The sequence below is a fragment of the Lampetra planeri genome, chromosome 6 (genome assembly GCF_965212315.1).
Source record: "Lampetra planeri chromosome 6, kcLamPlan1.2.h2, whole genome shotgun sequence".
NCBI lineage: Eukaryota > Metazoa > Chordata > Hyperoartia > Petromyzontiformes > Petromyzontidae > Lampetra > Lampetra planeri.
The window spans coordinates 17,582,554-17,609,176 of record NC_136112.1 but is presented as its reverse complement, the minus strand read 5'-3'; the positions used below and the strand labels follow the sequence as shown (position 1 = coordinate 17,609,176).

The 26,623-nt window shown below is 53.1% G+C and overlaps 1 protein-coding gene across 4 annotated transcripts in view; it reads right to left on the bottom strand.

Moving 5' to 3' along the window:
* Positions 1–26,623, bottom strand: part of LOC144719631 (beta-1,4-galactosyltransferase galt-1-like) — a 51,213-nt gene that overhangs the window by 6,317 nt on the left and 18,273 nt on the right. Inside the window, exon 1 of one of the 4 annotated variants that reach the window (XM_078595747.1) lies at positions 5,735–6,919. The exons of the other annotated variants lie outside the window; for them this stretch is intronic. The gene's annotated coding sequence lies outside the window, so the exon portion shown is untranslated. Of the gene's footprint in view, positions 1–5,734; positions 6,920–26,623 lie in introns of those variants that run through there. 4 annotated transcript variants of the gene reach the window in all.

Below are 26,623 nucleotides of genomic sequence, written 5' to 3'. Positions count from 1 at the left end.
ACCATGTGAGACTAGGCTCTAAGAAAAGCTGTCTCGGGTGTGGACCAATCATTTTCAAGGACAGTGCATACATTATATCAGAGTTGTGTTTTTGTTTGCATTCCGACCGCAGGTATTGTGGTCAATGCAAACATGACTCCTTGTAAAAAAGGTGTCAGTTTTGTTGCCAGATGAACAACTGTATATAATCACACACCTGTATATTTGTAGTGTGAGTGCGTCGGAGATGAGGTTTGTAGAGGCACCTTCTTTATTGAACACTCATGATCTCGCCTGCACCCTCTACAGGCACTAGCCTATACACAACACTAGACGTCTAACATTGACGGCGCCAACGAAGACAGCCAACAACCATCTAGCAGCACAATATCGAGCGAAGACGGCAGCGACGATGGTGACGAGACGACAGCAATGACGAGACGATCCAATCCCAGAACTGGCAGCCTCGAGCTCCCCGCTCTCAGCCCCTTTTATGCTCCTAGCACGGCCTGGCTCCGCCCTGGCCGCACCTCCCTTCTCGAACCCACTAGCAGGTTCCAGGGGCTTCCAGATAGGGCCCAGGCTCCAGCCTCTGATCCCTCACATGAGGCAACCTCTAAATATTTTCCCGGCAACAGAGGCTCGGATCCTGTGGGGCTTGGGGAGCAGTCGGTGGTGTCGCCGACACCTCGGCATTCTCTTGCGACGTGGCCTGGCCGGCCACACCTGCAGCAGGTGGCTGTTGGTCTCGAGGGTGGAGGGGGCTCCTCCTCTCGCCAACCCCAATCCGGCGGCCATCCCCTGACGCCTCTCCCGCACGGGCCCCGGCCGTACAACGCCAACACCAGCTCCATATCCTACAACGTGGGCCCTTCTGCCCTTTCGGGGTCCCCCATCCAAGCCGCCACCTTGGGCCATTGCTTCATTTTCTCATGTGCTTGAATCCACCAGGCCACCCTTCAGGATGTCAACTCATTGTTCTCGGTGATCGATCGTCTGCACGACTCCCAACTCCTGCACCAATGATAGCAGCCTTTCCACCTCCAAGGCGTCAAGTGCCGCCCGGTCCATGTGGGGATATGCCTCTTGTCCTAATGCCAGCAGTGCGCTGTGAAAAGCGAGAGGCGTCTCGGCCTCCCCTTGCTTCCGCTGCAAAAATATTCTGCAGGCGCTGTATGGAGGGTTGAAGATGGCCGCCATCTGAGTGAATGCCTACTGGATGGTCGACTGATCACTTTCCGGGATGGCCCAGAACACCGGCAATGCATCGTCGTCGAGGGCTGTCAGAAGGGCCTCCTCTTTCATCCACCCGACGGACAACCAAGCCGCCTCAAAGTGATGACGAAACGCTGTCCAATCGCCTCCCGCCGCCACAAATTCCCAGATGGGAGGCAGTCGTCGGTGTCAGCATGCGGCTCCTTCCAGCACTGCCGTACACGGTGCGTCTTTTGAGTCATCCCGCGCCCCACTCAAATGGTGGCCGTCGTTCACGCCGCACCGTCTGCAGGTGAAATGGCAGGCGACGATCGCGTGGTCCCCGCCGGGGGAACTGCCGCCGCAGGTGGCTGCTCTGTCGAGCCGTCTCAGGGACGACAGGCGAGGACGCGGAGAGTTGTGCGACCAGCTGGCCAATGGTGATGAGGAGCAGGTCGAGGCGGCTGGCCACCTCGCGCCACCCATCCTCGGCGCGTGACTGCGGAGGATTGGCGCCTCTCTCTCGATGGTTGGCAGAGGCAGAGGTCAGTAACGTGCTGACTGACCCACGATGCAGAGCGAAGACCGAAGATCGGAGAGACATAGCGCCAAGGGTTGATTCCAGAGAACAGCCAAGAATGCTCTCGGGACTGCTCCTTTATGCTCCTGAACATGGCCTCGCTCCGTCTTCGACCATGCCCCCTTCGAGACCTGTCGCGAAGAATGTCGACCGAGCATCACGTGTCCCTCAAGCCCCCAATGGGCCCCTCTCCCTATGCTGTCCCAGTCACGTGCCCTCTCGGGTTCACCCAGACTACCATGTCCTGACTTGTCCTCTCTCAGGCCGTCACCAGGACTATGCCCCCTCGGGCCCGTTCGCATGCCGTATTCACTCTGGCCCCAGAGAGAGGTTCCAGACGCACAGTAGCACTCTTATGACAGTGCCTGGCGCTAACACCATAGTGACACCCTTAACGTCACTACACATATATACACACACCTGTATATATCCATATACACACACCTGTATATATCCATATACACACACACCTGTATATATACACACACCTATACATAAACACTTGTGTGTGTATATATATATATAAACCTGTATATATATAAACACCTGTGCATACTGTATGTTTGTATATGCAGGTGTATATATAGGTGTTTATATACACACCCAAGGAAGGGAGGGGAAGGAGTTTGGCTGTAGGAGTTCACAGGGGAGAGGAGGGTTTGTGGCGTGCATGGATGGGTGGGGCTGGAGAAATTAGCAAGTAAATGGACAACAAGACACATGGGTGGGTGAGTGAAAATTATAGCAGTTAAAACTTTATCACATCCTTACAATGATTGATAAATCTGAATCCATCTTCTCGATTAAAGTTTTGTCTGTGTTTGTATATCTGGATGGCTTCATGAACAAATCTCTGATGGTGGCCACCATCAGATAGCCCCGTAGTCGATGTTCAATGCATATTTCGTCATGTGTTGTTTTCAGTGTCCTCTGTCTTGGAGTGCCAATATGCTCAAGTAGTGGCACATCATAGTTGTTTCTAGATTTGAAGTTTTCGTGACTGCAAGGATCCATACTCTTGGTTCTTTCGGTAAAGTCACGTAGGTAAAGAAAATAAAAAATTAAAAATAAATAAATTAAATCACGACGTTTCGATTGCAATATAAGCAATCATCATCAGGTTTAGCAACCACAGCAAGAAATTTTACTGAAGTGGGAGAGAAGCCGGAGTCAAGGGGTTTATACTGGGCATGGTGGTGGGGGGGGGGGAAGTGGGCGGGGCTGTAGGTGCGCGAGGAGGGGGATAGTGGGGATAGACCGATTGCCGCCAAATCTGATGGCAATCACAACAAAATAGCCAAACTGCTGAGTGCTGAGGATGTAATTGATTGCCGCCAAAACGGATGGTGGCACTCACAACAAAATAGCCACACTAACTCTTCCGCCGTGGCTGATCACTGCTACAACGCTGTGGGCTCTCATGAGACCAAAGTGCTCTGCAAGCCGTCTGGCTACCATCAAAGATTTGTTCATGAAGCCATCCAGATATACAAACATAGACATAACTTCAACCGAGAGGACGGATACAAATTGAGCAATCATTGGAAACATGTTATTAACCAAGTAAAATTTAACAGTTCATAGTTGTTCCATCTTATTTACCGGATACAAGTCTATTTCACCGAGTTAATTACATACTCAGCACTCAGCAGTGTGGCTATTTTGTTGTGAGTGCCATCCGTTTTGGCAGCAATCGGTCTATCCCCACTATCCCCCTCCTCGCGCACCTACATCCCCGCCCACCATGCCCAGTATAAACCCCCTTGATTCCGGCTTCTCTCCCACTTCAGTAAAATTTATTGCTGTGGTTGTCAGACCTGATGATGATTGTTTGTGTTGAAATCGAAACGTCGTGATTTTTTTATCTTTTATTTTTTATTTTCTTTACCTATGTGACTTTACCGAAAGAACCAAGAGTACGCATCATAGTTATGTATTTAACAGTTTAGTGTATAGCGTAGCTTATAATTGTTTAGTGTACAGTAGTATGTAGTGTATAGTGTAGTGTATAGTGCCATGCATCATCATCACGATATATGGGCAGATAGACCGTAGTAGGTGTCCACTGCACATTCGTCACATGTATCCACTTTCCTCCGTGTTGTGAGAATATTCTCAAGAAGTGGCCACATATTTCTGGCACCAATCTCTTCTAATGTCTTCGTCAAGCCATTATTATGAGTATTTCTGTCTTTCCGTTCCTTATTATTTTTCGAGCAATTGCGTGTGCGTGTGTATACTATTTTTCAATTTCACCTCAACACTGAATTCCCAGCCCCGGGCGAGCTCCTCTAACACTGTCACTTGAGCATTAACGATCCGCCATCTAGGCATCCGTATGCCTGATGTCCTCAACGACCGGATGGCGAAGATGCATGCGGTGGATGTGTGAACATTTGCGTTGTTGTGGCGCATTGAGTGTGTTAGAGTATCACACCGAAAAAAAAGTTCACGTTCATTAAATCGTTCTCACGGTCGATTCATTCACACCTTACAACGGACGCAGAACGCTCACAGTACTACTTTGTCGACGTGGTGATGAGATTTATTTTTAATTGTTTAAGAACCCAACATACAAACATCCGCGAGGGAAACACAGGTCGTGAACGCGGAACAATTCGGGGCGAGAGCCGCTCAAAAAGGGGACCTGCTGGAAGCATTTGGGACTTCTTACAGCCCGACCATCATTTGGACGACGATCGTGAGTAGCGTACACGTCTGTGATTGTTGCGTTGCTGCGGTACAACGCGTTATGGAAAAATCGCGTTATAATAAATAATATGTTATATAGGGGGTAAAACACAGTCCGAGATAACGCGGGAGATGCATACGCAGGTTGAACAAAGACTGAGGCACGTGGGTAGCATTAAGAAGCATCCAGCAGCATCCAAATGACTTGCGTTACGACGCTACGCTGAGGCAGCCGTACTCGCACTTATTCCTACTCGCGTGACGTAGTTCCATTCACTCGATTGTTTTGTAGCCAATTCGCATCGCGTTATATCCAACACTTGTTCTGAAAACAGGCGGTGTTATAGGAGAACGAAATGTGCTTGCAGGGGAGGGAAATGAAAGGGAAGAAGGGGTGTGGGGGGGGGCTGAGATGAGAATCTTAGCCGTGTCAAACTGCGTAGAGCCGAAGCATCACCTGCGTGTTCCAGACAACAAACCTCACTGGTTAAACAGTGTGGAGCCGAATCATCACATCCGTGTTCGAAATAACAGACCTCACTAGGTAAACAGTGCAAAGCCGAATTATCACATCCGTGTTCCAAATAACAGACCTCACGAGGTAAACTGTGGAGCCGAATCATCACATCCGTGTTCGAAATAACAGACCTCGCTAAGTAAACAGTGTGGAGTCGAATCATCACATCCATGTTCCAAATAACAGACCTCACTAGGTAATCAATGCAGTGTCGAATCATCACATCCATGTCCCAAATAACACACCTCACTATGTAAACAGTGCAGAGCCGAATCATCACCTCCGTGTTCCAGACAACAGACCTCACTAAGTAAACCGTGTAGAGCTGAAAAACGCGTTGGATGAAGCCGCGTTGGGAAAGGTTCGTCGTGTTTTTATGAATATTGCTCTAAAAGTCACAGTAGAAGGGGCCCCATACCTAACACTGATCACTGCGCGGATGGATGAGCGGCAGACGGATGGGCTCCAATGATGAGATCTGACGATTAAATTCAACGATGGAATATAATGATGTAATATAATGATGACATCCAACGGTGAGATCTAACGATGGTATTGAGCGTTATTAGATCTTGTTTTGGCCTGAGGGCGAATTGTTAACTTCCGTGAAATCACCCAGCAGTGGATTGTTTGTCATATGACTACTGCTGACGAGGATGATGTCGATGCTTTGACGAAAGGAGAAATCTCAATACAACAACAACAAACAAAATCACGACTGTTTTAACTTCAATCAACTCCGCGAGCGTGGTGTCAGTGGAAGGGGAACTAACCTGGCGACGTGGTGACCTTCCTCGGTCTTTGCCGTTGTGTTTAACGCCTTGAGATCGGCCTACTGCTCATCTCCCTGGCTGTGGGTCTGTGGGTGGGTGCGTTATGATGTACAGGGGTGTGTGTGGGTGGGTTTTGGGTGTGTAAGTTGGCGTGTGTGTTTAACAGCATCTGTTAAACGGGCGCAGCATGTGCGACAAAATAGATTGACTGAGGGGTGAGTGAGTGGGTGAATGAAATGGGCTACATAAGAGACGGAATGTTGTATCATTTGGTGTGCGTGAATGGGTGTGTCTGTGTGAATGGGTGTGTCTGCGTGAATGGGTGTGTCTGCGTGAATGGGGGTGTCTGCGTGGGGAGCGGTAGTGTAGCGGTTAGCGCGCTGTGACCCGATTTCGATTTCCCGCTTATGGCCAATACCAGTGACGATTATCTGAACCAGTTATGGGCTTCCCCTGGGTCGACTCAGCCTCAAATGAGTAGCTGGAGCGGAGTGTAAACATCAACACTGGCAAGACAAAGGCGGTCGGGCGTATTGTTGGCCACCCACCCACGTGTATGCCGTGCCGGCCTTGAAAGGTTCTCGGTAACAGCGTTTGTCCCAACAGTCTGTTAAGGCTATACGGGGATTTTTGTCTTTGTATTTTTGTGAGTGAGTCAGTGGCTTAGACAAGATACGAGATGGGCTGATAGGTGAGTGAGTGGGTGAGTGAATAGGTGTGTGTGTGAGTTAGTGATATGGGCTCGTAAAGAGATGGGCTGATGAGTGAGTCAGTGGGTGAGTGAATAGGTGTGTGTGTGAGTTAGTGATATGGGCTCGTAAAGAGATGGGCTGATGGGTGAGTCAGTGGTTGAGTGTGAGTGGGTGAGTGAGTGGGTGAGTGGCATGGACTAGTGAAGAGATGGAATGTTGTGTATGAGTGGGTAGAGAGCAGTAGTGCAGTGGTTAGAACGACGCGAGTTAGATTCCCAATCACAGCCAACACCAGTGACGATTATCTGCATCGGCCATGGTTCTCCCCTAAGTCGACTCAGCCGCGAATGAGTGCCTGGTGCGGTGTGTAAACATCGCAACAGGGGATCAAAGGCCAGGCGTAGTGCTGGCCACCCACCCCCTCGTGTGCCGAATGAATGGGGCCAGAGAAGAAATCGGCTGATGTATGAGTAGGTGGGTGGGTGGGTTAGTGGGTGGGTGAGTGGGTGAGTGGGTGGGTGGGTGAGTGGATAGGTGGGTGGGTGGGTGAGTGGATAGGTGGGTGGGAGAGTGGGTGAGTGGGTGGGTGAGCGAGTGGGTGGGTGAGCGAGTGGGTGGGTGGGCGAGTGGGTGGGTGGGTGAGTGGGTGGGTGCGTGGGTGGGTGGGTGCGTGGGTGGGTGGGTGGGCGAGTGGGTGGGTGAGTGTGTGGGTAGGTTGGTGAGTGGGTGGGTCAGTGAGTGGTTGAGTGAGTGGGTGGGTAGGTGAGTTGGTGGGTGGTTGGGTGGGCGAGTGAATAAGTGTGTGGGTGAGTGTATGAGTGAGTGGGTGAGTGGTTTGGGTGAGCGGGTGGGTTGGTGAGTGGGTGGGTGAATGGGTGGTTGAGTGAGTGAGTGGGTGAATGGATGGATGGGTGAGTGGGTGGGTGAGTGGGTGAGTGGGTGAATGGGTGGATGAGTGGGTGAGCGGGTGAGTGGGTGGGTGAGTGGGTGGATGGGTGGGTGAATGGGTGGGTGAGTGTGTGGGTGAGTGAGTGGGTGAGTGGGTGGGAGAGTGGTTGGGTGCGTGAGTGGGTGGGTGGGTGAATGGATGGGTGAGTGGGTGGGTGAATGGGTGGGTGGGTGAATGGGTGGGTGAGTGGGTGTGTGATTGGTTGGGTGGGTGGGTCGGTGGGTGGGTGGGTGAGTGGATGAGTGGGTGGGTGAGTGGATGAGTGGGTGGGTGAGTGGATGAGTGGGTGGGTGAGTGGATGAGTGGGTGGGTGAGTGGGTGAGTGGGTGGGTGAGTGGATGAGTGGGTGGGTGAGTGGGTGAGTGGGTGGGCATGTGATAGGGTGGGTGAGTGGGTTAGTAGGTGGGTGAGTGTGTGGGTGGGTGGGTGAGTGGGTGAGTGGCTGGGTGATAGGTTGAATTGGTGGGAGGGTGAGTGGGTGAGTGGGTGAGTGGGTGAGTAAGTGGGTGAGTGGGTGGATGAGTGAATGAGTGGGTGAGTGGATGAGTGGGTGTGTGAGTGGGTCGGTGGGTGGGCATGTGAGATGGTGGGTGAGTGGGTGAGTAGGTGGGTGAGTGTGTGGGTGGGTGAGTGGGTGAGTGTGTGGGTGGGTGAATGGGTGGTTGAGTGAGTGAGTGAGTGGGTGAATGGATGGATGGGTGAGTGGGTCGGTGAGTGGGTCAGTGGGTGAATGGGTGGATGAGTGGGTGAGCGGGTGAATGGGTGGGTGAGTGGGTGGGTGAGTGGGTGGATGGGTGGGTGAATGGGTGGGTGAGTGTGTGGGTGAGTGAGTGGGTGAGTGGGTGGGAGAGTGGTTGGGTGCGTGAGTGGGTGGGTGGGTGAATGGATGGGTGAGTGGGTGGGTGAATGGGTGGGTGGGTGAATGGGTGGGTGAGTGGGTGTGTGATTGGTTGGGTGGGTGGGTCGGTGGGTGGGTGGGTGAGTGGATGAGTGGGTGGGTGAGTGAATGAGTGGGTGGGTGAGTGGATGAGTGGGTGGGTGAGTGGATGAGTGGGTGGGTGAGTGGATGAGTGGGTGGGTGAGTGGGTGGGTGAGTGGATGAGTGGGTGGGTGAGTGGGTGAGTGGGTGGGCATGTGATAGGGTGGGTGAGTGGGTTAGTAGGTGGGTGAGTGTGTGGGTGGGTGGGTGAGTGGGTGAGTGGCTGGGTGATAGGTTGAATTGGTGGGAGGGTGAGTGGGTGAGTGGGTGAGTAAGTGGGTGAGTGGGTGGATGAGTGAATGAGTGGGTGAGTGGATGAGTGGGTGTGTGAGTGGGTCGGTGGGTGAGTGGGTGGGCATGTGAGATGGTGGGTGAGTGGGTGAGTAGGTGGGTGAGTGTGTGGGTGGGTGAGTGGGTGAGTGGCTGGGTGAGTGGGTGAGTGTGTGGGTGGGTGAGTGGGTGGGCATTTGAGAGGGTGGGTGAGTAGGTGGGTGTGTGTGGGTGGGTGGGTTGGTGAGTGGGTTGGTGGGTGAGTGGGTGGATGTTTGAGTGGATGGATGGTTGAGTGGGTGGATGGTTGAGTGGGTGGATCGGTGAGTTGGTGGGTGAGGGAATGGGTGGGTGGGTGTATGAGTGGGTGGGTGAATGGGTGGTTGGTCAAGTGGGTGGGTGAGTGGGTGGGTGGGTGGGTGGGTGGGTGTGTGAGTGTGTGAGTGGGTGGGTGGGTGGGTGGGTGAGTGGGTGGGTTGGTGGATAGGTGAGTGGGTGAGTGATTCGGTGAGCGGGTGAGTGGGTGGATGGGTGAGTGAATGCATGGGTGAGTGGGTGGGTTGGTGAGTGCGTGGGTAAGTGGGTGAGTGGGTGGGTTGGTCGGTGAGTGGTTGAGTAAGTGGATGGGTAGGTGAGTTGGTGGGTGATTGGGTGGGTGAATAAGTGAGTGGGTGTATGAGTGGGTGGTTGGTTGGTTAAGTGGGTGGGTGAGTGGGTGGGTGAGTGGGTGGGTGGGTGCATGAGTGGGTGTGTGGATGAGTGGGTGGTTGATTAAGTGGGTGGGTGAGTGGGTGGGTGGATGGTTGAGTGTGTGGATTGGTGAGTGGGTGGGTGAGTGAGTGGGTGGGTGGTTGGTTAAGTGGGCGGGTGAGTGGGTGGGTGAGTGAATGAGTGGGTGGGTGAGTGAGTGGGTGAGTGGGTGGGCATGTGATAGGGTGGGTGAGTGGGTTAGTAGGTGGGTGAGTGTGTGGGTGGGTGGGTGAGTGGGTGAGTGGCTGGGTGATAGGTTGAATGGGTGGGAGGGTGAGTGGGTGAGTGGGTGAGCATGTGAAAGGGTGGGTGAGTGGGTGAGTAAGTGGGTGAGTGGGTGGATGAGTGAATGAGTGGGTGAGTAGGTAGGTGAGTGTGTGGGTGGGTGAGTGGGTGAGTGGCTGGGTGAGTGGGTGAGTGGGTGGGTGGGTGAGTGGGTGAGTGGGTGGGCATGTGAGAGGGTGGGTGAGTAGGTGGGTGTGTGTGGGTGGGTTGGTGAGTGGGTTGGTGGGTGAGTGGGTGGATGGTTGAGTGGATGGATGGTTGAGTGGGTGGATGGTTGAGTGGGTGGATCGGTGAGTTGGTGGGTGAGGGAATGGGTGGGTGGGTGTATGAGTGGGTGGGTGAATGGGTGGTTGGTCAAGTGGGTGGGTGAGTGGGTGGGTGGGTGGGTGTGTGAGTGTGTGAGTGGGTGGGTGGGTGAGTGGGTGGGTTGGTGGATAGGTGAGTGGGTGAGTGATTCGGTGAGCGGGTGAGTGGGTGGATGGGTGAGTGAATGCATGGGTGAGTGGGTGGGTTGGTGAGTGCGTGGGTAAGTGGGTGAGTGGGTGGGTTGGTCGGTGAGTGGTTGAGTAAGTGGATGGGTAGGTGAGTTGGTGGGTGATTGGGTGGGTGAATAAGTGAGTGGGTGTATGAGTGGGTGGTTGGTTGGTTAAGTGGGTGGGTGAGTGGGTGGGTGAGTGGGTGGGTGGGTGCATGAGTGGGTGTGTGGATGAGTGGGTGGTTGATTAAGTGGGTGGGTGAGTGGGTGGGTGGATGGTTGAGTGTGTGGATTGGTGAGTGGGTGGGTGAGTGAGTGGGTGGGTGGTTGGTTAAGTGGGCGGGTGAGTGGGTGGGTGAGTGAATGAGTGGGTGGGTGAGTGAGTGGGTGAGTGGGTGAGTGGGTGGGCATGTGATAGGGTGGGTGAGTGGGTTAGTAGGTGGGTGAGTGTGTGGGTGGGTGGGTGAGTGGGTGAGTGGCTGGGTGATAGGTTGAATGGGTGGGAGGGTGAGTGGGTGAGTGGGTGAGCATGTGAAAGGGTGGGTGAGTGGGTGAGTAAGTGGGTGAGTGGGTGGATGAGTGAATGAGTGGGTGAGTAGGTAGGTGAGTGTGTGGGTGGGTGAGTGGGTGAGTGGCTGGGTGAGTGGGTGAGTGGGTGGGTGGGTGAGTGGGTGAGTGGGTGGGCATGTGAGAGGGTGGGTGAGTAGGTGGGTGTGTGTGGGTGGGTTGGTGAGTGGGTTGGTGGGTGAGTGGGTGGATGGTTGAGTGGATGGATGGTTGAGTGGGTGGATGGTTGAGTGGGTGGATCGGTGAGTTGGTGGGTGAGGGAATGGGTGGGTGGGTGTATGAGTGGGTGGGTGAATGGGTGGTTGGTCAAGTGGGTGGGTGAGTGGGTGGGTGGGTGGGTGTGTGAGTGTGTGAGTGGGGTGGGTGGGTGAGTGGGTGGGTTGGTGGATAGGTGAGTGGGTGAGTGATTCGGTGAGCCGGTGAGTGGGTGGATGGGTGAGTGAATGCATGGGTGAGTGGGTGGGTTGGTGAGTGCGTGGGTAAGTGGGTGAGTGGGTGGGTGGGTCGGTGAGTGGTTGAGTAAGTGGATGGGTAGGTGAGTTGGTGGGTGATTGGGTGGGTGAATAAGTGAGTGGGTGTATGAGTGGGTGGTTGGTTGGTTAAGTTGGTGGGTGAGTGGGTGGGTGCATGAGTGGGTGGGTGCATGAGTGGGTGTGTGGATGAGTGGGTGGTTGGTTAAGCGGGTGGGTGAGTGGGTGGGTGGATGGTTGAGTGGGTGGATCGGTGAGTGGGTGGGTGAGTGAGTGAGTGGGTGGGTGGGTGGATGAGTGGGTGGGTGGATGAGTGGGTGGGTGGTTGGTTAAGTGGGCGGGTGAGTGGGTGGGTGAGTGAATGGGTGGGTGTGTGAGTGGGTGAGTGTGTGAGTGAGTGGGTCAATGAGTGGGTGTAAGAGTTTGTGGGTGGTTGAGAGGGTGAGCCGGTGGGTAAGTGGGTGGCTGGGTGGATGGGTGAGTAGGTGGGTGTGTGAGTGGGTGGGCGGGTGGGCGGATGAGTGGGTGGGTGAGTGGGTGGGTAGGTGTGTGGGTTGGGTGGTGGGTTTGTGGATAGGTGAGTCGGTGGGAGAGTGAGTGGGTTGTTGAATGGGTGGTTGAGTGGGTGGATGGGTGCGTTGGTGAGTGGGTGCGTGGGTGGGTGGGTGAATGGATGAGTGGGTGGGTGAATGGATGAGTGGGTGGGTGGGTGGGTGAATGGATGAGTGGGTGGGTGGGTGGGTGAATGGATGAGTGGGTGGGTGAGTGGGTGAGTGGGTGGGTGAGTGGGTGATTGGGAAGGTGGGTGAGTGGGTGAGTGTGAAGGTGGGTGAGTGGGTGAGTGAAAAGGTGGGTGAGTGGGTGAGTGGGAAGGTGGGTGAGTGGGTGGGTTGGTGGGCATGTAAGAGGGTGGGTGAGTGGTTTGGGTGAACGTGTGGGTTTGTGAGTGCGTTGGTGGGTGAGTAGGTGAGTGGGTGGATGGTTGAGTGGGTGGATCGGTGAGTTGGTGGGTGAGGGAATGGGTGGGTGGGTGTATGAGTGGGTGGGTGAATGGGTGGTTGGTCAAGTGGGTGGGTGAGTGGGTGGGTGGGTGGGTGTGTGAGTGTGTGAGTGGGTGGGTGGGTGGGTGAGTGGGTGGGTTGGTGGATAGGTGAGTGGGTGAGTGATTCGGTGAGCGGGTGAGTGCGTGGATGGGTGAGTGAATGCATGGGTGAGTGGGTGGGTTGGTGAGTGCGTGGGTAAGTGGGTGAGTGGGTGGGTTGGTCGGTGAGTGGTTGAGTAAGTGGATGGGTAGGTGAGTTGGTGGGTGATTGGGTGGGTGAATAAGTGAGTGGGTGTATGAGTGGGTGGTTGGTTGGTTAAGTGGGTGGGTGAGTGGGTGGGTGAGTGGGTGGGTGAGTGGGTGGGTGGGTGCATGAGTGGATGTGTGGATGAGTGGGTGGTTGATTAAGTGGGTGGGTGAGTGGGTGGGTGGATGGTTGAGTGTGTGGATTGGTGAGTGGGTGGGTGAGTGAGTGGGTGGGTGGTTGGTTAAGTGGGCGGGTGAGTGGGTGGGTGAGTGAATGAGTGGGTGGGTGAGTGAGTGGGTGAGTGGGTGGGCATGTGATAGGGTGGGTGAGTGGGTTAGTAGGTGGGTGAGTGTGTGGGTGGGTGGGTGAGTGGGTGAGTGGCTGGGTGATAGGTTGAATGGGTGGGAGGGTGAGTGGGTGAGTGGGTGAGCATGTGAAAGGGTGGGTGAGTGGGTGAGTAAGTGGGTGAGTGGGTGGATGAGTGAATGAGTGGGTGTGTGAGTGGGTCGGTGGGTGAGTGGGTGGGCATGTGAGATGGTGGGTGAATGTGTGGGTGGGTGAGTGGGTGAGTGGCTGGGTGAGTGGGTGGGTGGGTGAGTGGGTGAGTGGGTGGGCATGTGAGAGGGTGGGTGAGTAGGTGGGTGTGTGTGGGTGGGTTGTTGAGTGGGTTGGTGGGTGAGTGGGTGGATGGTTGAGTGGATGGATGGTTGAGTGGGTGGATGGTTGAGTGGGTGGATCGGTGAGTTGGTGGGTGAGGGAATGGGTGGGTGGGTGGGTGGGTGTGTGAGTGTGTGAGTGGGTGGGTGGGTGAGTGGGTGGGTTGGTGGATAGGTGAGTGGGTGAGTGATTCGGTGAGCCGGTGAGTGGGTGGATGGGTGAGTGAATGCATGGGTGAGTGGGTGGGTTGGTGAGTGCGTGGGTAAGTGGGTGAGTGGGTGGGTGGGTCGGTGAGTGGTTGAGTAAGTGGATGGGTAGGTGAGTTGGTGGGTGATTGGGTGGGTGAATAAGTGAGTGGGTGTATGAGTGGGTGGTTGGTTGGTTAAGTTGGTGGGTGAGTGGGTGGGTGTATGAGTGGGTGGGTGCATGAGTGGGTGTGTGGATGAGTGGGTGGTTGGTTAAGCGGGTGGGTGAGTGGGTGGGTGGATGGTTGAGTGGGTGGATCGGTGAGTGGGTGGGTGAGTGAGTGAGTGGGTGGGTGGATGAGTGGGTGGGTGGGTGGATGAGTGGGTGGGTGGTTGGTTAAGTGGGCGGGTGAGTGGGTGGGTGAGTGAATGGGTGGGTGTGTGAGTGGGTGAGTGTGTGAGTGAGTGGGTCAATGAGTGGGTGTAAGAGTTTGTGGGTGGTTGAGAGGGTGAGCCGGTGGGTAAGTGGGTGGCTGGGTGGATGGGTGAGTAGGTGGGTGTGTGAGTGGGTGGGCGGGTGGGCGGATGAGTGGGTGGGTTAGTGGGTGGGTTGGTGGATAGGTGAGTGGGTGGGAGAGTGAGTGGGTGGTTGAATGGATGGTTGAGTGGGTGGGTGCGTTGGTGGGTGGGTGCGTGGGTGCGTGGGTGGGTGAGTGGGTGAGTGGGTGAGTGTGTGGGTGGGTGAGTGGGTGGGTGGGTGAGTGGTGTGGGTGAGCGGGTGGGTTGATGAGTGGGTGGATGAATGGGTGGTTGGTTAAGTGGGTGGGTGATTGGGTGGGTGTGTGAGTGTGTGAGTGGGTGGGTCAATGAGTGAGTTGGTGGGTGGGTGAGTGGGTGGGTGAATGGATGGATGGGCGAGTGGGTGAGTGGGTGAATGGGTGGGTAAGTGGGTAGTTGGGTGAATGGGTGAGTGGGTGAATTGCTGGGTGAGTGGGTGGATGGGTGGGTGAATGGGTGGGTGAGTGGGTGTGTGATTGGTTGTGTGGGTGCGTGGGTGGGTGAGTGGGAGAGTTAGTGGGTTGTTGATTGGTTGGGTGGGTGGGTGAATGGGTGGATGGTTGGGTGAATGGGTGGATGGTTGGGTGGGGGAGTGAGTGGGTGGATGGGTGAATGGGTGGATGGGTGGGTGGGTGTGTGATTGGTTGGGTGGGTCGGTGGGCTGGTGGGTGAGTGGATGTGTGGATGAGTGAGTGGATGAGTGGGTTGGTTAGCGGATGAGTGGGTTGGTTAGCTAATGAGTGGGTTGGTTAGCGGATGAGTGGGTGGTGAGTGGATGAGTGAGTGGGTGGGTGAGTGGATGGGTGGGTGAGTGGATGGGTGGGTGAGTGGATGAGTGGGTGAGTGGATGAGTGGGTGGATGAGTGGGTGAGTGGGTGAGTGGGTGGGTGAGTGGGTGAGTGGGTGGGTGGGTGACTGGGTGGGCATGTGAGAGGGTGGGTGAGTGGGTGAGTAGGTGGGTGAGTGTGTGGGTGGGTGGGTGAGTGAGTGGCTGGGTGATAGGTTGAATTTGTGGGAGGTTGAGTGTTTGAGCATGTGAGAGGGTGGGTGAGTCGGTGGGTGAGTGGATGAGTGGGTGTGTGAGTGGATGAGTGGGTGGGTGAGTGGGTGAGTGGGTGAGTGTGTGGGTGGGTGAGTGGGTGGGTTGATGAGTGGGTGGATGAATGGGTGGTTGGTTAAGTGGGTGGGTGAGTGGGTGGGTGTGTGAGTGTGTGAGTGGGTGGGTCAATGAGTGAGTTGGTGGGTGGGTGAGTGGGTGGGTGAATGGATGGATGGGCGAGTGGGTGAGTGGGTGAATGGGTGGGTAAGTGGGTAGTTGGGTGAATGGGTGAGTGGGTGAATTGCTGGGTGAGTGGGTGGATGGGTGGGTGAATGGGTGGGTGAGTGGGTGTGTGATTGGTTGTGTGGGTGCGTGGGTGGGTGAGTGGGAGAGTTAGTGGGTTGTTGATTGGTTGTGTGGGTGGGTGAATGGGTGGATGGTTGGGTGAATGGGTGGATGGTTGGGTGGGGGAGTGGGTGGGTGGGTGGGGGAGTGGGTGGGTGGGTGAATGGGTGGATGGGTGGGTGGGTGTGTGATTGGTTGGGTGGGTCGGTGGGTGGGTGGGTGAGTGGATGTGTGGATGAGTGAGTGGATGAGTGGGTTGGTTAGCGGATGAGTGGGTTGGTTAGCTAATGAGTGGGTTGGTTAGCGGATGAGTGGGTGGTGAGTGGATGAGTGAGTGGGTGGGTGGGTGAGTGGATGGGTGGGTGAGTGGATGGGTGGGTGAGTGGATGAGTGGGTGAGTGGATGAGTGGGTGGGTGAGTGGGTGAGTGGGTGAGTGGGTGGGTGAGTGGGTGAGTGGGTGGGTGGGTGACTGGGTGGGCATGTGAGAGGGTGGGTGAGTGGGTGAGTGTGTGGGTGGGTGGGTGGGTGAGTGAGTGGCTGGGTGATAGGTTGAATTTGTGGGAGGTTGAGTGTTTGCGCATGTGAGAGGGTGGGTGAGTCGGTGGGTGAGTGGATGAGTGGGTGTGTGAGTGGATGGGTGAGTGGGTGAGTGGGTGAGTGTGTGGGTGGGTGAGTGGGTGGGTGAGTGGGTGAGTAGGTGGGTGAGTGTGTGTGGGTGGGTGGGTGGGTGGGTGAGTGGGTGAGTGGCTGGGTGATAGGTTGAATGGGTGGGAGGGTGAGTGGGTGAGTGGGTGAGCATGTGAGAGGGTGGGTGAGTGGTTTGGGTGAGCGTGTGGGTTTGTGAGTGCGTTGGTGGGTGAGTCGGTGAGTGGGTGGATGGGTGAGTTCGGTGAGTGAGTCGGTGAGCGGGTGAGTGGGTGGATTGATTGGTGCGTGGATGCATGGGTGAGTGGGTGGGTTGGTGAGTGCGTGGGTAAGTGTGTGAGTGGGTGGCTGGGTCGGTGAGTAGTTGAGTAAGTGGATGGGTAGGTGAGTTGGTGGGTGATTGGGTGGGTGAATGAGTGAGTGGGTGTATGAGTGGGTGGTTGGTTGGTTAAGTGGGTGGGTGAGTGGGTGGGTGAGTGGGTGGGTGGGTGCATGAGTGGGTGTGTGGATGAGTGGGTGTGTGGATGAGTGGGTGAGTGTGTGAGTGAGTGAGTGGGTCAATGAGTGGGTCAATGAGTGGGTGTAAGAGTTTGTGGGTGGTTGAGAGGGTGAGCCGGTGGGTGGCTGGGTGGATGGGTGAGTAGGTGGGTGTGTGAGTGGGTGGGCGGATGAGTGGGTGGGTGAGTGGGTGGGTAGGTGTGTGGGTTGGTTGGTGGGTTTGTGGATAGGTGAGTCGGTGGGAGAGTGAGTGGGTTGTTGAATGGGTGGTTGAGTGGGTGGATGGGTGCGTTGGTGAGTGGGTGCGTGGGTGGGTGGGTGAATGGATGAGTGGGTGGGTGAATGGATGAGTGGGTGGGTGGGTAGGTGAATGGATGAGTGGGTGGGTGGGTGGGTGAATGGATGAGTGGGTGGGTGAGTGGGTGAGTGGGTGGGTGAGTGGGTGATTGGGAAGGTGGGTGAGTGGGTGAGTGTGAAGGTGGGTGAGTGGGTGAGTGAAAAGGTGGGTGAGTGGGTGAGTGGGAAGGTGGGTGAGTGGGAAGGTGGGTGAGTGGGTGGGTTGGTGGGCATGTAAGAGGGTGGGTGAGTGGTTTGGGTGAACGTGTGGGTTTGTGAGTGCGTTGGTGGGTGAGTAGGTGAGTGGGTGGATGGTTGAGTGGGTGGATCGGTGAGTTGGTGGGTGAGTGAGTGGATGGGTGGGTGTATGAGTGGGCGGGTGAATAGGTGGTTGGTTAAGTGGGTGATTGGGTGGGTGGGTGTGTGAGTGGGTGAGTGTGTGAGTGAGTGGGTGGGTTGGTGAGTGGGTGAGTGAGTCGGTGAGCGGGTGAGTGGGTGGGTGAGTGGGTGGATGGGTGAGTGGGTGAGTGGGTGGATGGGTGAGTGGGTGCATGGGTGTGTTGGTGGGTTGGTGAGTGTTTGGGTAAGTGGGTGGGTAGGTGAGTTGGTGGGTGATGGGGTAAGTGGGTGAATGAGTGAGTGGGTGGGTGAGTGGGTGTAATGAGTGGGTGGTTGGGTGAGTGGATGATTGGTTAAGTGGTTGGTTAAGTAGGTGGGTGAGTGGATGCGTGAGTGAGTGTGTGGGTGAGTGGGTGGGTGGTTAGGTGATTGGGTGGGTGAGTGGGAGGGTGATTGATTGAGTGGGTGATTGGGAGATTGGATGGGGGAGTTTGAGTGGGTAGGTGGGTGGGTGAGTGGGTGAGTGGGCGCGTGGGTGCGTGGGTGCGTGGGTGAGTGGGTGAGTGGGTGAGTGGGTGAGTGGGTGAGTGGGTGAGTGGGTGGGTCAGTGGGTGGGTGAGTAGGTGGGTGGGTGTGTGAGTGGATTGGTGGGTGAGTGCGTGAGTGTGTGGGTGAGTGGGTGGGTGGTTAGGTGATTGGGTGGGTGAGTGGGAGGGTGATTGATTGAGTGGGTGATTGGGAGATTGGATGGGGGAGTTTGAGTGGGTAGGTGGGTGGGTGAGCGTGTGGGTTTGTGAGTGCGTTGGTGGGTGAGTCGGTGAGTGGGTGGATGGGTGAGTTCGGTGAGTGAGTCGGTGAGCGGGTGAGTGGGTGGATTGATTGGTGCGTGGATGCATGGGTGAGTGGGTGGGTTGGTGAGTGCGTGGGTAAGTGTGTGAGTGGGTGGCTGGGTCGGTGAGTAGTTGAGTAAGTGGATGGGTAGGTGAGTTGGTGGGTGATTGGGTGGGTGAATGAGTGAGTGGGTGTATGAGTGGGTGGTTGGTTGGTTAAGTGGGTGGGTGAGTGGGTGGGTGAGTGGGTGGGTGGGTGCATGAGTGGGTGTGTGGATGAGTGGGTGTGTGGATGAGTGGGTGAGTGTGTGAGTGAGTGAGTGGGTCAATGAGTGGGTCAATGAGTGGGTGTAAGAGTTTGTGGGTGGTTGAGAGGGTGAGCCGGTGGGTGGCTGGGTGGATGGGTGAGTAGGTGGGTGTGTGAGTGGGTGGGCGGATGAGTGGGTGGGTGAGTGGGTGGGTAGGTGTGTGGGTTGGTTGGTGGGTTTGTGGATAGGTGAGTCGGTGGGAGAGTGAGTGGGTTGTTGAATGGGTGGTTGAGTGGGTGGATGGGTGCGTTGGTGAGTGGGTGCGTGGGTGGGTGGGTGAATGGATGAGTGGGTGGGTGAATGGATGAGTGGGTGGGTGGGTAGGTGAATGGATGAGTGGGTGGGTGGGTGGGTGAATGGATGAGTGGGTGGGTGAGTGGGTGAGTGGGTGGGTGAGTGGGTGATTGGGAAGGTGGGTGAGTGGGTGAGTGTGAAGGTGGGTGAGTGGGTGAGTGAAAAGGTGGGTGAGTGGGTGAGTGGGAAGGTGGGTGAGTGGGAAGGTGGGTGAGTGGGTGGGTTGGTGGGCATGTAAGAGGGTGGGTGAGTGGTTTGGGTGAACGTGTGGGTTTGTGAGTGCGTTGGTGGGTGAGTAGGTGAGTGGGTGGATGGTTGAGTGGGTGGATCGGTGAGTTGGTGGGTGAGTGAGTGGATGGGTGGGTGTATGAGTGGGCGGGGTGAATAGCTGGTTGGTTAAGTGGGTGATTGGGTGGGTGTGTGAGTGGGTGAGTGTGTGAGTGAGTGGGTGGGTTGGTGAGTGGGTGAGTGAGTCGGTGAGCGGGTGAGTGGGTGGGTGAGTGGGTGGATGGGTGAGTGGGTGAGTGGGTGGATGGGTGAGTGGGTGCATGGGTGTGTTGGTGGGTTGGTGAGTGTTTGGGTAAGTGGGTGGGTAGGTGAGTTGGTGGGTGATGGGGTAAGTGGGTGAATGAGTGAGTGGGTGGGTGAGTGGGTGTAATGAGTGGGTGGTTGGGTGAGTGGATGATTGGTTAAGTGGTTGGTTAAGTAGGTGGGTGAGTGGATGCGTGAGTGAGTGTGTGGGTGAGTGGGTGGGTGGTTAGGTGATTGGGTGGGTGAGTGGGAGGGTGATTGATTGAGTGGGTGATTGGGAGATTGGATGGGGGAGTTTGAGTGGGTAGGTGGGTGGGTGAGTGGGTGAGTGGGCGCGTGGGTGCGTGGGTGCGTGGGTGAGTGGGTGAGTGGGTGAGTGGGTGAGTGGGTGCGTGGGTGAGTGGGTGGGTCAGTGGGTGGGTGAGTAGGTGGGTGGGTGTGTAAGTGGATTGGTGGGTGAGTGCGTGAGTGTGTGGGTGAGTGGGTGGGTGGTTAGGTGATTGGGTGGGTGAGTGGGAGGGTGATTGATTGAGTGGGTGATTGGGAGATTGGATGGGGGAGTTTGAGTGGGTAGGTGGGTGGGTGAGTGAGTGGGTGAGTGAGTGAGTGGGTTGGAGGGTGAGTGAATGAGTGTGGTGAGTGAGTGGTGAGTTTTTGGGTTGGTTCGAGAGTGGGTGAGTCAGTGGTTGAGTGAACAGGTGGGATAGTGAGTGGGCGGCTTGGTGGATGAGTGGGTGGGTGGTTGGATTAGTGCGTTGGTGAATGTGTGGGTTGGCAGATATATGAGTGGGTGGGAGAGTGGGTGGGAGAGTGGGTGGGTTGGCATTTGAGAAGGTTGGTGAATGGGTGAGTGTGTGGGTAGGTGGGTGAGTTTGTGGGTTGGTGAGTGGTTGAGTGAGTGGGTGTAAAGGTGAGTTGGTGGGTGGGTGAGTGGGTGGATGGGTGAGTGGGTGCATGGTGTGTGGGTCGGTTGGTGAGTGCGTGGGTGAGTGGGTGGGTGGTTAGGTGATTGGGTGGGTGAGTGGGAGGGTGAGTGATTGAGTGGGTGTGTGAGTGGGTGTTTGAGTGAGTGAGTGGGTGAGTGAGTGAGTGTGTGGGTGGGAGGGTGAGTAAATGAATGGGTGAGTGGTGAGTTGTTGGGTGAGTCAGTGGTTGAGTGAGCGGGTGGTATAGTCAGTGGTCGGCTTAGTGGGTGGGTGGGTGTGTGGGTGAGTGGGTTGGGTGGATTAGTGCGTGCATGAATGGGAGAGTGAGTGGGTGGCTGAGTGGGTGGGTGGGCATTTGAGAAGGTGGGTGAATGAGTGAGTGTGTGGTTAGGTAGATGAGTGGGTGGGTCGGTGAGTGGTTGAGTGAGTGGGTGGGTAGGTGAGTTGGTGGGTGGTTGGGTGGGTGTGTGACTGAGTGGGCGGGCGAGTGAAAGGGTGGGTGAGTGGGTGGATGGGTGAGTTGGTCGGTAGGTGCGTGGGTGAGTGGGTGAGTGAGTGGGTGCATGGGTGAGTGGGTGGATCGGTGAGTGGGTGGTTGAGTGCGTGAGTGGGTGGGTTGTTGTGTGAGTGGGTGGGTGAGTCGGTGGGTGAGTGGGTTGTTGGTTGGGTGCGTGGTTGGGTAGGTGATTGTGTGGGTTAATGCGTAGGTAAGTGGTTGAGTGGGTGGGTCGGTGAGTGGGTGGGTCGGTGAGTGGGTGAGTCCGTGGTTGGGTGAGTGAGTGGGTGGGTGAGTGAGTTGGTAAGTGGGTGGGTGGGCGGGTGTGTGTGGGAGTAGGTGGTTGAGTAATTGGGTGAGTGAGTGAGTGAGTGGGTGGGTGAGTCGGTGGATGTGTCATTGGGTGGGTTGGTGGTTGAGTGAGTGGTTGAGTGAGTGGTTGAGTGAGTGGTTGAGTGAGTGGTTGAGTGAGTGGTTGAGTTTGTGGATGAGTGGGTGAGTGTGTTGTATATATGAACCTTATGGTAGTTCCCCGGGGTCCCATAAGACCCCAGCTCTTGCGTAAATTTTTCATCATAATGTAAACAAAAACTTTGCTCTTTTTCACCAATGGGTTTGATGGATGGTGGCAAGTGTTGTCTTGTTTGCCTTTGAAACTGAAAACTACTTACCTGCAGTACCTCTATTTAAATACACTATCGAAAAAATAATATACACCCCTCTGTCAATCATCGTGTTTCTCAGTGTGGATTTGTGAACACTCTTTGTAAACAGTACATATGTATCTTCTTGGTTCTTTCGGTAAAGTCACGTAGAAGGGAAGTAATACAATAATAAAAATAAAACATAATAAAATAAAATAATTCTCACGACGTTTCGGCTACAACGCAAGCAGCCGTCTTCAGGTGAAGAATGAGACACTACCAAGCTAGGAGCTTATATATAAGCTGGATTGGAGGTGGAAGAGCGCCTTAACAAAAAGAATGTGCATATGAAGAGGAATTTAGCATATTCATGGGAAATGCGTAGGAGGTGGGTGGGTGGGTTTCATAGTCATATTATGCCCATGCATTATGCAGGATCAACAGCACCAAGGGGGGGGGGGGGGGGGTGCAGGGAGTAGCATTAACAAAGGAAAGGAATGTTAATAGTATGTAGCTGCAGTTACTAAACAACCACGTAGAAAACTAAAGTATAAACTACATAAAAAAACTAAAGTATAAACTGCATAGCACCATCAGTATATTTACTATACTCTACAATAAGCTGAGTTACTAACAGCAAGTAATACATTACAATTCTACGTCGTAAAAATTATATAATATGCTTCCATCTAAACTTTATTCTTTTACATCACACGAGCATACACCGTACTATATACTGCCATAGATAAACCCAACATTAAATTGCATACTGTATTGCTATAAACCACCCTATACCTTATACATTTTAATATAACACTATGTATTATTCTACTCACCCTAATGTGTATCACACTGCTATATGTTTACTATACAATTACGATACTATATATTACTTTGTACATTGTATTAAGCAAATACATTTCGATTTAAAGCTTTCGTGACTGCAGGGATTCATCTTCTTGGTTCTTTCGGTAAAGTCACGTAGAAGGGAAGTAATAAAATAATAAAAATAAAACATAATAAAATAAAATAATTCTCACGACGTTTCGGCTACAACGCAAGCAGCCGTCTTCAGGTGAAGAATGAGACACTACCAAGCTAGGAGCTTATATATAAGCTAGGTTGGAGGTGGAAGAGCGCCTTAACAAAAAGAATGTGCATATGAAGAGGAATTTAGCATATTCATGGGAAATGCGTAGGAGGTGGGCGGGGGGGTTTCAAAGTCATATTATGCCCATGCATTATGCAGGATCAGCAGCACCAAGGGGGGGTGCAGGGAGTAGCATTAACAAAGGAAAGGAATGTTAATGATATGTAGCTGCAGTTACTAAACAACCACGTAGAAAACTAAAGTATAAACTACATAGCACCATCAGTATACTTACTATGCTGTTAGTAACTCAGCTTATTGTAGAGTATAGTAAGTATACTGATGGTGCTATGCAGTTTATACTTTAGATTTTTTATGTAGTATATACTTTAGTTTTCTACGTGGTTGTTTAGTAACTGCAGCTACATATCATTAACATTCCTTTCCTTTGTTAATGCTTCTCCCTGCACCCCCCTTGGTGCTGCTGATCCTGCATAATGCATGGGCATAATATGACTTTGAAACCCCCCCGCCCACCTCCTACGCATTTCCCATGAATATGCTAAATTCCTCTTCATATGCACATTCTTTTTGTTAAGGCGCTCTTCCACTTCCAACCTAGCTTATATATAAGTTCCTAGCTTGGTAGTGTCTCATTCTTCACCTGAAGACGGCTGCTTGCGTTGTAGCCGAAACGTCGTGAGAATTATTTTATTATGTTTTATTTTTATTATTTTATTACTTCCCTTCTACGTGACTTTACCGAAAGAACCAAGAAGAAGCATATAAATGTTATACAATTTGTTATTATACGCTGTACCATTGACCGTCGTGTCAATGGGTGAGTCGTGGGGGGAAAACTTGCAGCGGAGCAAAGAATCCATTCGTTGCGGAGAATACAATGCCAGTGAGTGGAACGCGGTCTGAAAGTCACCGTAAACGTGAACACAATCAGTTAAGATCCGAAATGGTTTATTACGTCCTTCCAATGATTGCTAAGCCAGAATCCATATTCTCGGTTAAAATTGTCTCCGTGTTTGTATATGTGGATCGCCTCATGAACGAATCTCTCATGATAGCCAGATGGCTTGCAGAGAACCTCTGTCTTGGAGAAGTCAATGTCATGTGACCCCACTGAGTTGTAACAGTGATCTGCCACGGCTGAGGTGTTTGTCCTACCGTGTTTCAGGTCTGCTTTATGTTCACGGATGCGGTCCGAGACATGTCGTTTGGTTTCCCCAATGTAACTGCTACCACAGAGGCAACTTAGTTTGTAGACGCCAGGGTACTGTATGTCTGGAACCACATCTTTTACAGACGGTACCAGATCACGACTTTTATGTACTGTGTTGAATCAGACCTGGATCTTGTGTTTAATCAGGATTTTGGAGATCTTTTTTGTGACCCCAGCAATGTAGGGTAAGGTGATGGTCTTGAAAGGCTCCTCAACAGGATCCTTCTTGATGGTTGGAGTGATGGCTTTGTGGATTGTGTAGTCGGAGTAACCATTAGCCTTAAGAGCTTGGCGTACGTGTTTGAGTTCACTGGCAATGTGTTCCTGGTCGGAGATGCATTGGGCTCTATGATATAGAGTCTTGATGAGGGAATTCTTCTGGGATGGATGGTGGTGGGAATCCGGTTTTAGGTAAGCATCCGTATGGGTGGCTTTCCTGTAGACAGAGTGGCTCATTGAACCATCAGGTCTCCTTTTGATTAGGACATCCAAAAAGGGTAGCTTGCCATCTTTTTCGACTTCCATGGTGAATCTGATGGCTGGGTGTATGGAATTGATGTGGTCGAGAAATTGGTCTAGAGTAGGCCTGCCATGTGGCCAGATGACAAAAGTGTCGTCTTCGTACCTCTTCCATAAGGTCGGGCGTAGAGTGGCAGTCTGGATGGCGTCAGTCTCAAATTTCTCCATGAAGATGTTGGCTACAACCGGAGATAGGGGGGAGCCCATTGGGGTGCCCTCAGTTTGCGTGTAGAAAGTTCCATTCCAGGTGAAGTATGTATTGGTTAAGCAGTGTCTCACCAGGGGGGTACCCCAGCATTCAGTCCTTGATGAACCAAGTCTTCAATGATTGCGATGGTGTCAGGTACAGGAACGTTGGTGACAGGGCAATCCCCTTGATTGTCGATACCAGGTCAGTAGAGTTTAGTACCGCAGAGGTGTTTTTTCCAGTGAAAGGCCGTACATATGTAGTGCGTTCAATTGAGGTGCACACTTGATCTTGGAGTCAACACGTTTAGTAACTTATACAAGAGGGTGTCTATTAACATTAACAGGGTAATGACTTAGGGTGGTGACTACCCCAGCTGACTATGTACACACTGGACGGCATAGCTGCTGAATCGGACCAGAACAGCGAACACGCTGCCTGGTCCACATGCGTGAAGACCGGAGACCGAGGACCTAGGATCGAAGATGGAGGATTTCTTCCCAGAGATGAACATCCACGATCACTCTCGGGACTCGGCCTTTATGGGCTGCAGCGTGGCCAGGCTCCGCACTTGGCCACGCCCCTTTCCAGATCCTTCTCCGAGACTCTGGGCCCACATCACGTGTCCCTCACACCTCGTCTTTGGCCCTCGTCTGCTACCTCGTCTGCTACCTCGTCTGCTACCTCGTCTGCTACCTCGTCTGCTACCTCGTCTGCTACCTCGTCTGCTACCTCGTCTATTCACGTGCCCTCTCGGGTTCACCCAGACTGTTATGTTCTCACCCGACCTCTCTTTCTCTCAATGCCATCGGGACTGTGCCTTCTATTGAGCCCTTTCATGGCATACTCACTCTGGTGCTCGAGAGAGGCTCCGCACATACAGTACCACTCTTCACTCGGTACTGCCGCTACACTATAGTGACACAATTTATGTCACTACACATAATATAGTATGCGTTTTTACTGCGCTATTGATATTGTAACAAGCGTTTATACCAATCTTACTCTACAGAGTATTGGGTCGCCGCACCTCTTATCCGCATTGATACGAGCGGTATGTGGGGACTGTGGCTTAAGCGCAAAAAAAACCTATCTGCACAGATGCATACAGACAAGATAAGTATTATTTAACAGATGAGATTGATCCTGGCTGCAGACATTGGTAGGTCACAAATAATAATTAATATAAGAGAGGAGTTTAACTGTATTATGCATACCGTTGTGACAAAAAATGACTTAAGTCGTGTAGGCAGTTTGAGCAGCTTTGGATAAGACTTATGATCCTACCCATAACCGAGCATGGACTGCATTCGCTTGTTCAGCTCTCCTGCGCATGACAACAGAATGATCCGCTCCAGGTTGGTCGCGGCATTTATGTGCGCGGTGGGATGGAGTCGCCAAAAGTAAAGTAATTAATTATGATTTTGACTTCCGTTTATTCAGGACCCCGGGGTCCCACCATAAGGTTAATTTGCCTTTTCCAAAAAATTATATTAAGAGTGATATTGCCTAATTTTTTATGTAATAGTACTTTTTTTCATATATCTGGATTTAGCGAGTTAAAAAAAAACGCCGTTAAAGATGCCTGTGAACTCATCCCTCGAGACAACAAAGGCCAAAGGAGTACCCCCCACCCCTGCATCGCTCCCACAGACAAGACATCTAGACCCCTCTCTCTGTGCCGATATGTGTCCTCTCTCTGTGTGTCCTTGTGATGTCTGTCTGCTTGTATGTCTGTCTATAGTTTTCTAGTTAGATTTTTGTTGCTATTTCTCTTATGCCTGATGATGATTGCTTGTGTTGCAATCGAAACGTCGCTATTATTTTAATTTATTATTTTATCTTTAGACGTGACTTAACCGAAAGAACCAAAGAATAATTCCTGTAGTCACGAAAGCTCCAAAAATTAAGATTAAGACATCTAGAGGTTAATTATTCACAGGCTTGGCTTGGGAAAGTTGGATTGACCAACACCTCATTGGAATAATTTCAAACATTATAGAATTAAATGTTAACCTGATAGAATGTATTGTTATATGATAATGTATCTCAGGAGGTTTGGAAAACGACTAGTGGCATGTTTATTTACACCCACAAATCTTGATTAAGCATTATGGGAGTATTAGACCTAAGATCATTCAAAAGATATACAATACGAACTATGTCAATGCTCGATGACCAAATGGCATGCATTCCTGGGGCATAACCAGAGCCTGACCAACCGCCTTTGTCTTCCCAGTAGCTAGCATAGCACTGCTGCAGGAAATTACGTCATGCGGGGGGGTGCCTCCCTTTGATATAGCAAGTACCATGCGAGAGTTCGAACCGCGACGGGAGTGCTGAAAACGCTGCTCAAAACGTGAACCAAACACGGCGGTGGTGAAGACACAGCTTCATTTATTTCATTTATTTAGTATAGCCCGATGAGCCATTCGGCTCTTGAATCGGGTGCAACACGTACACCCGGACACAAAATTCACGGCTTCAAAGGCCACAGCTGC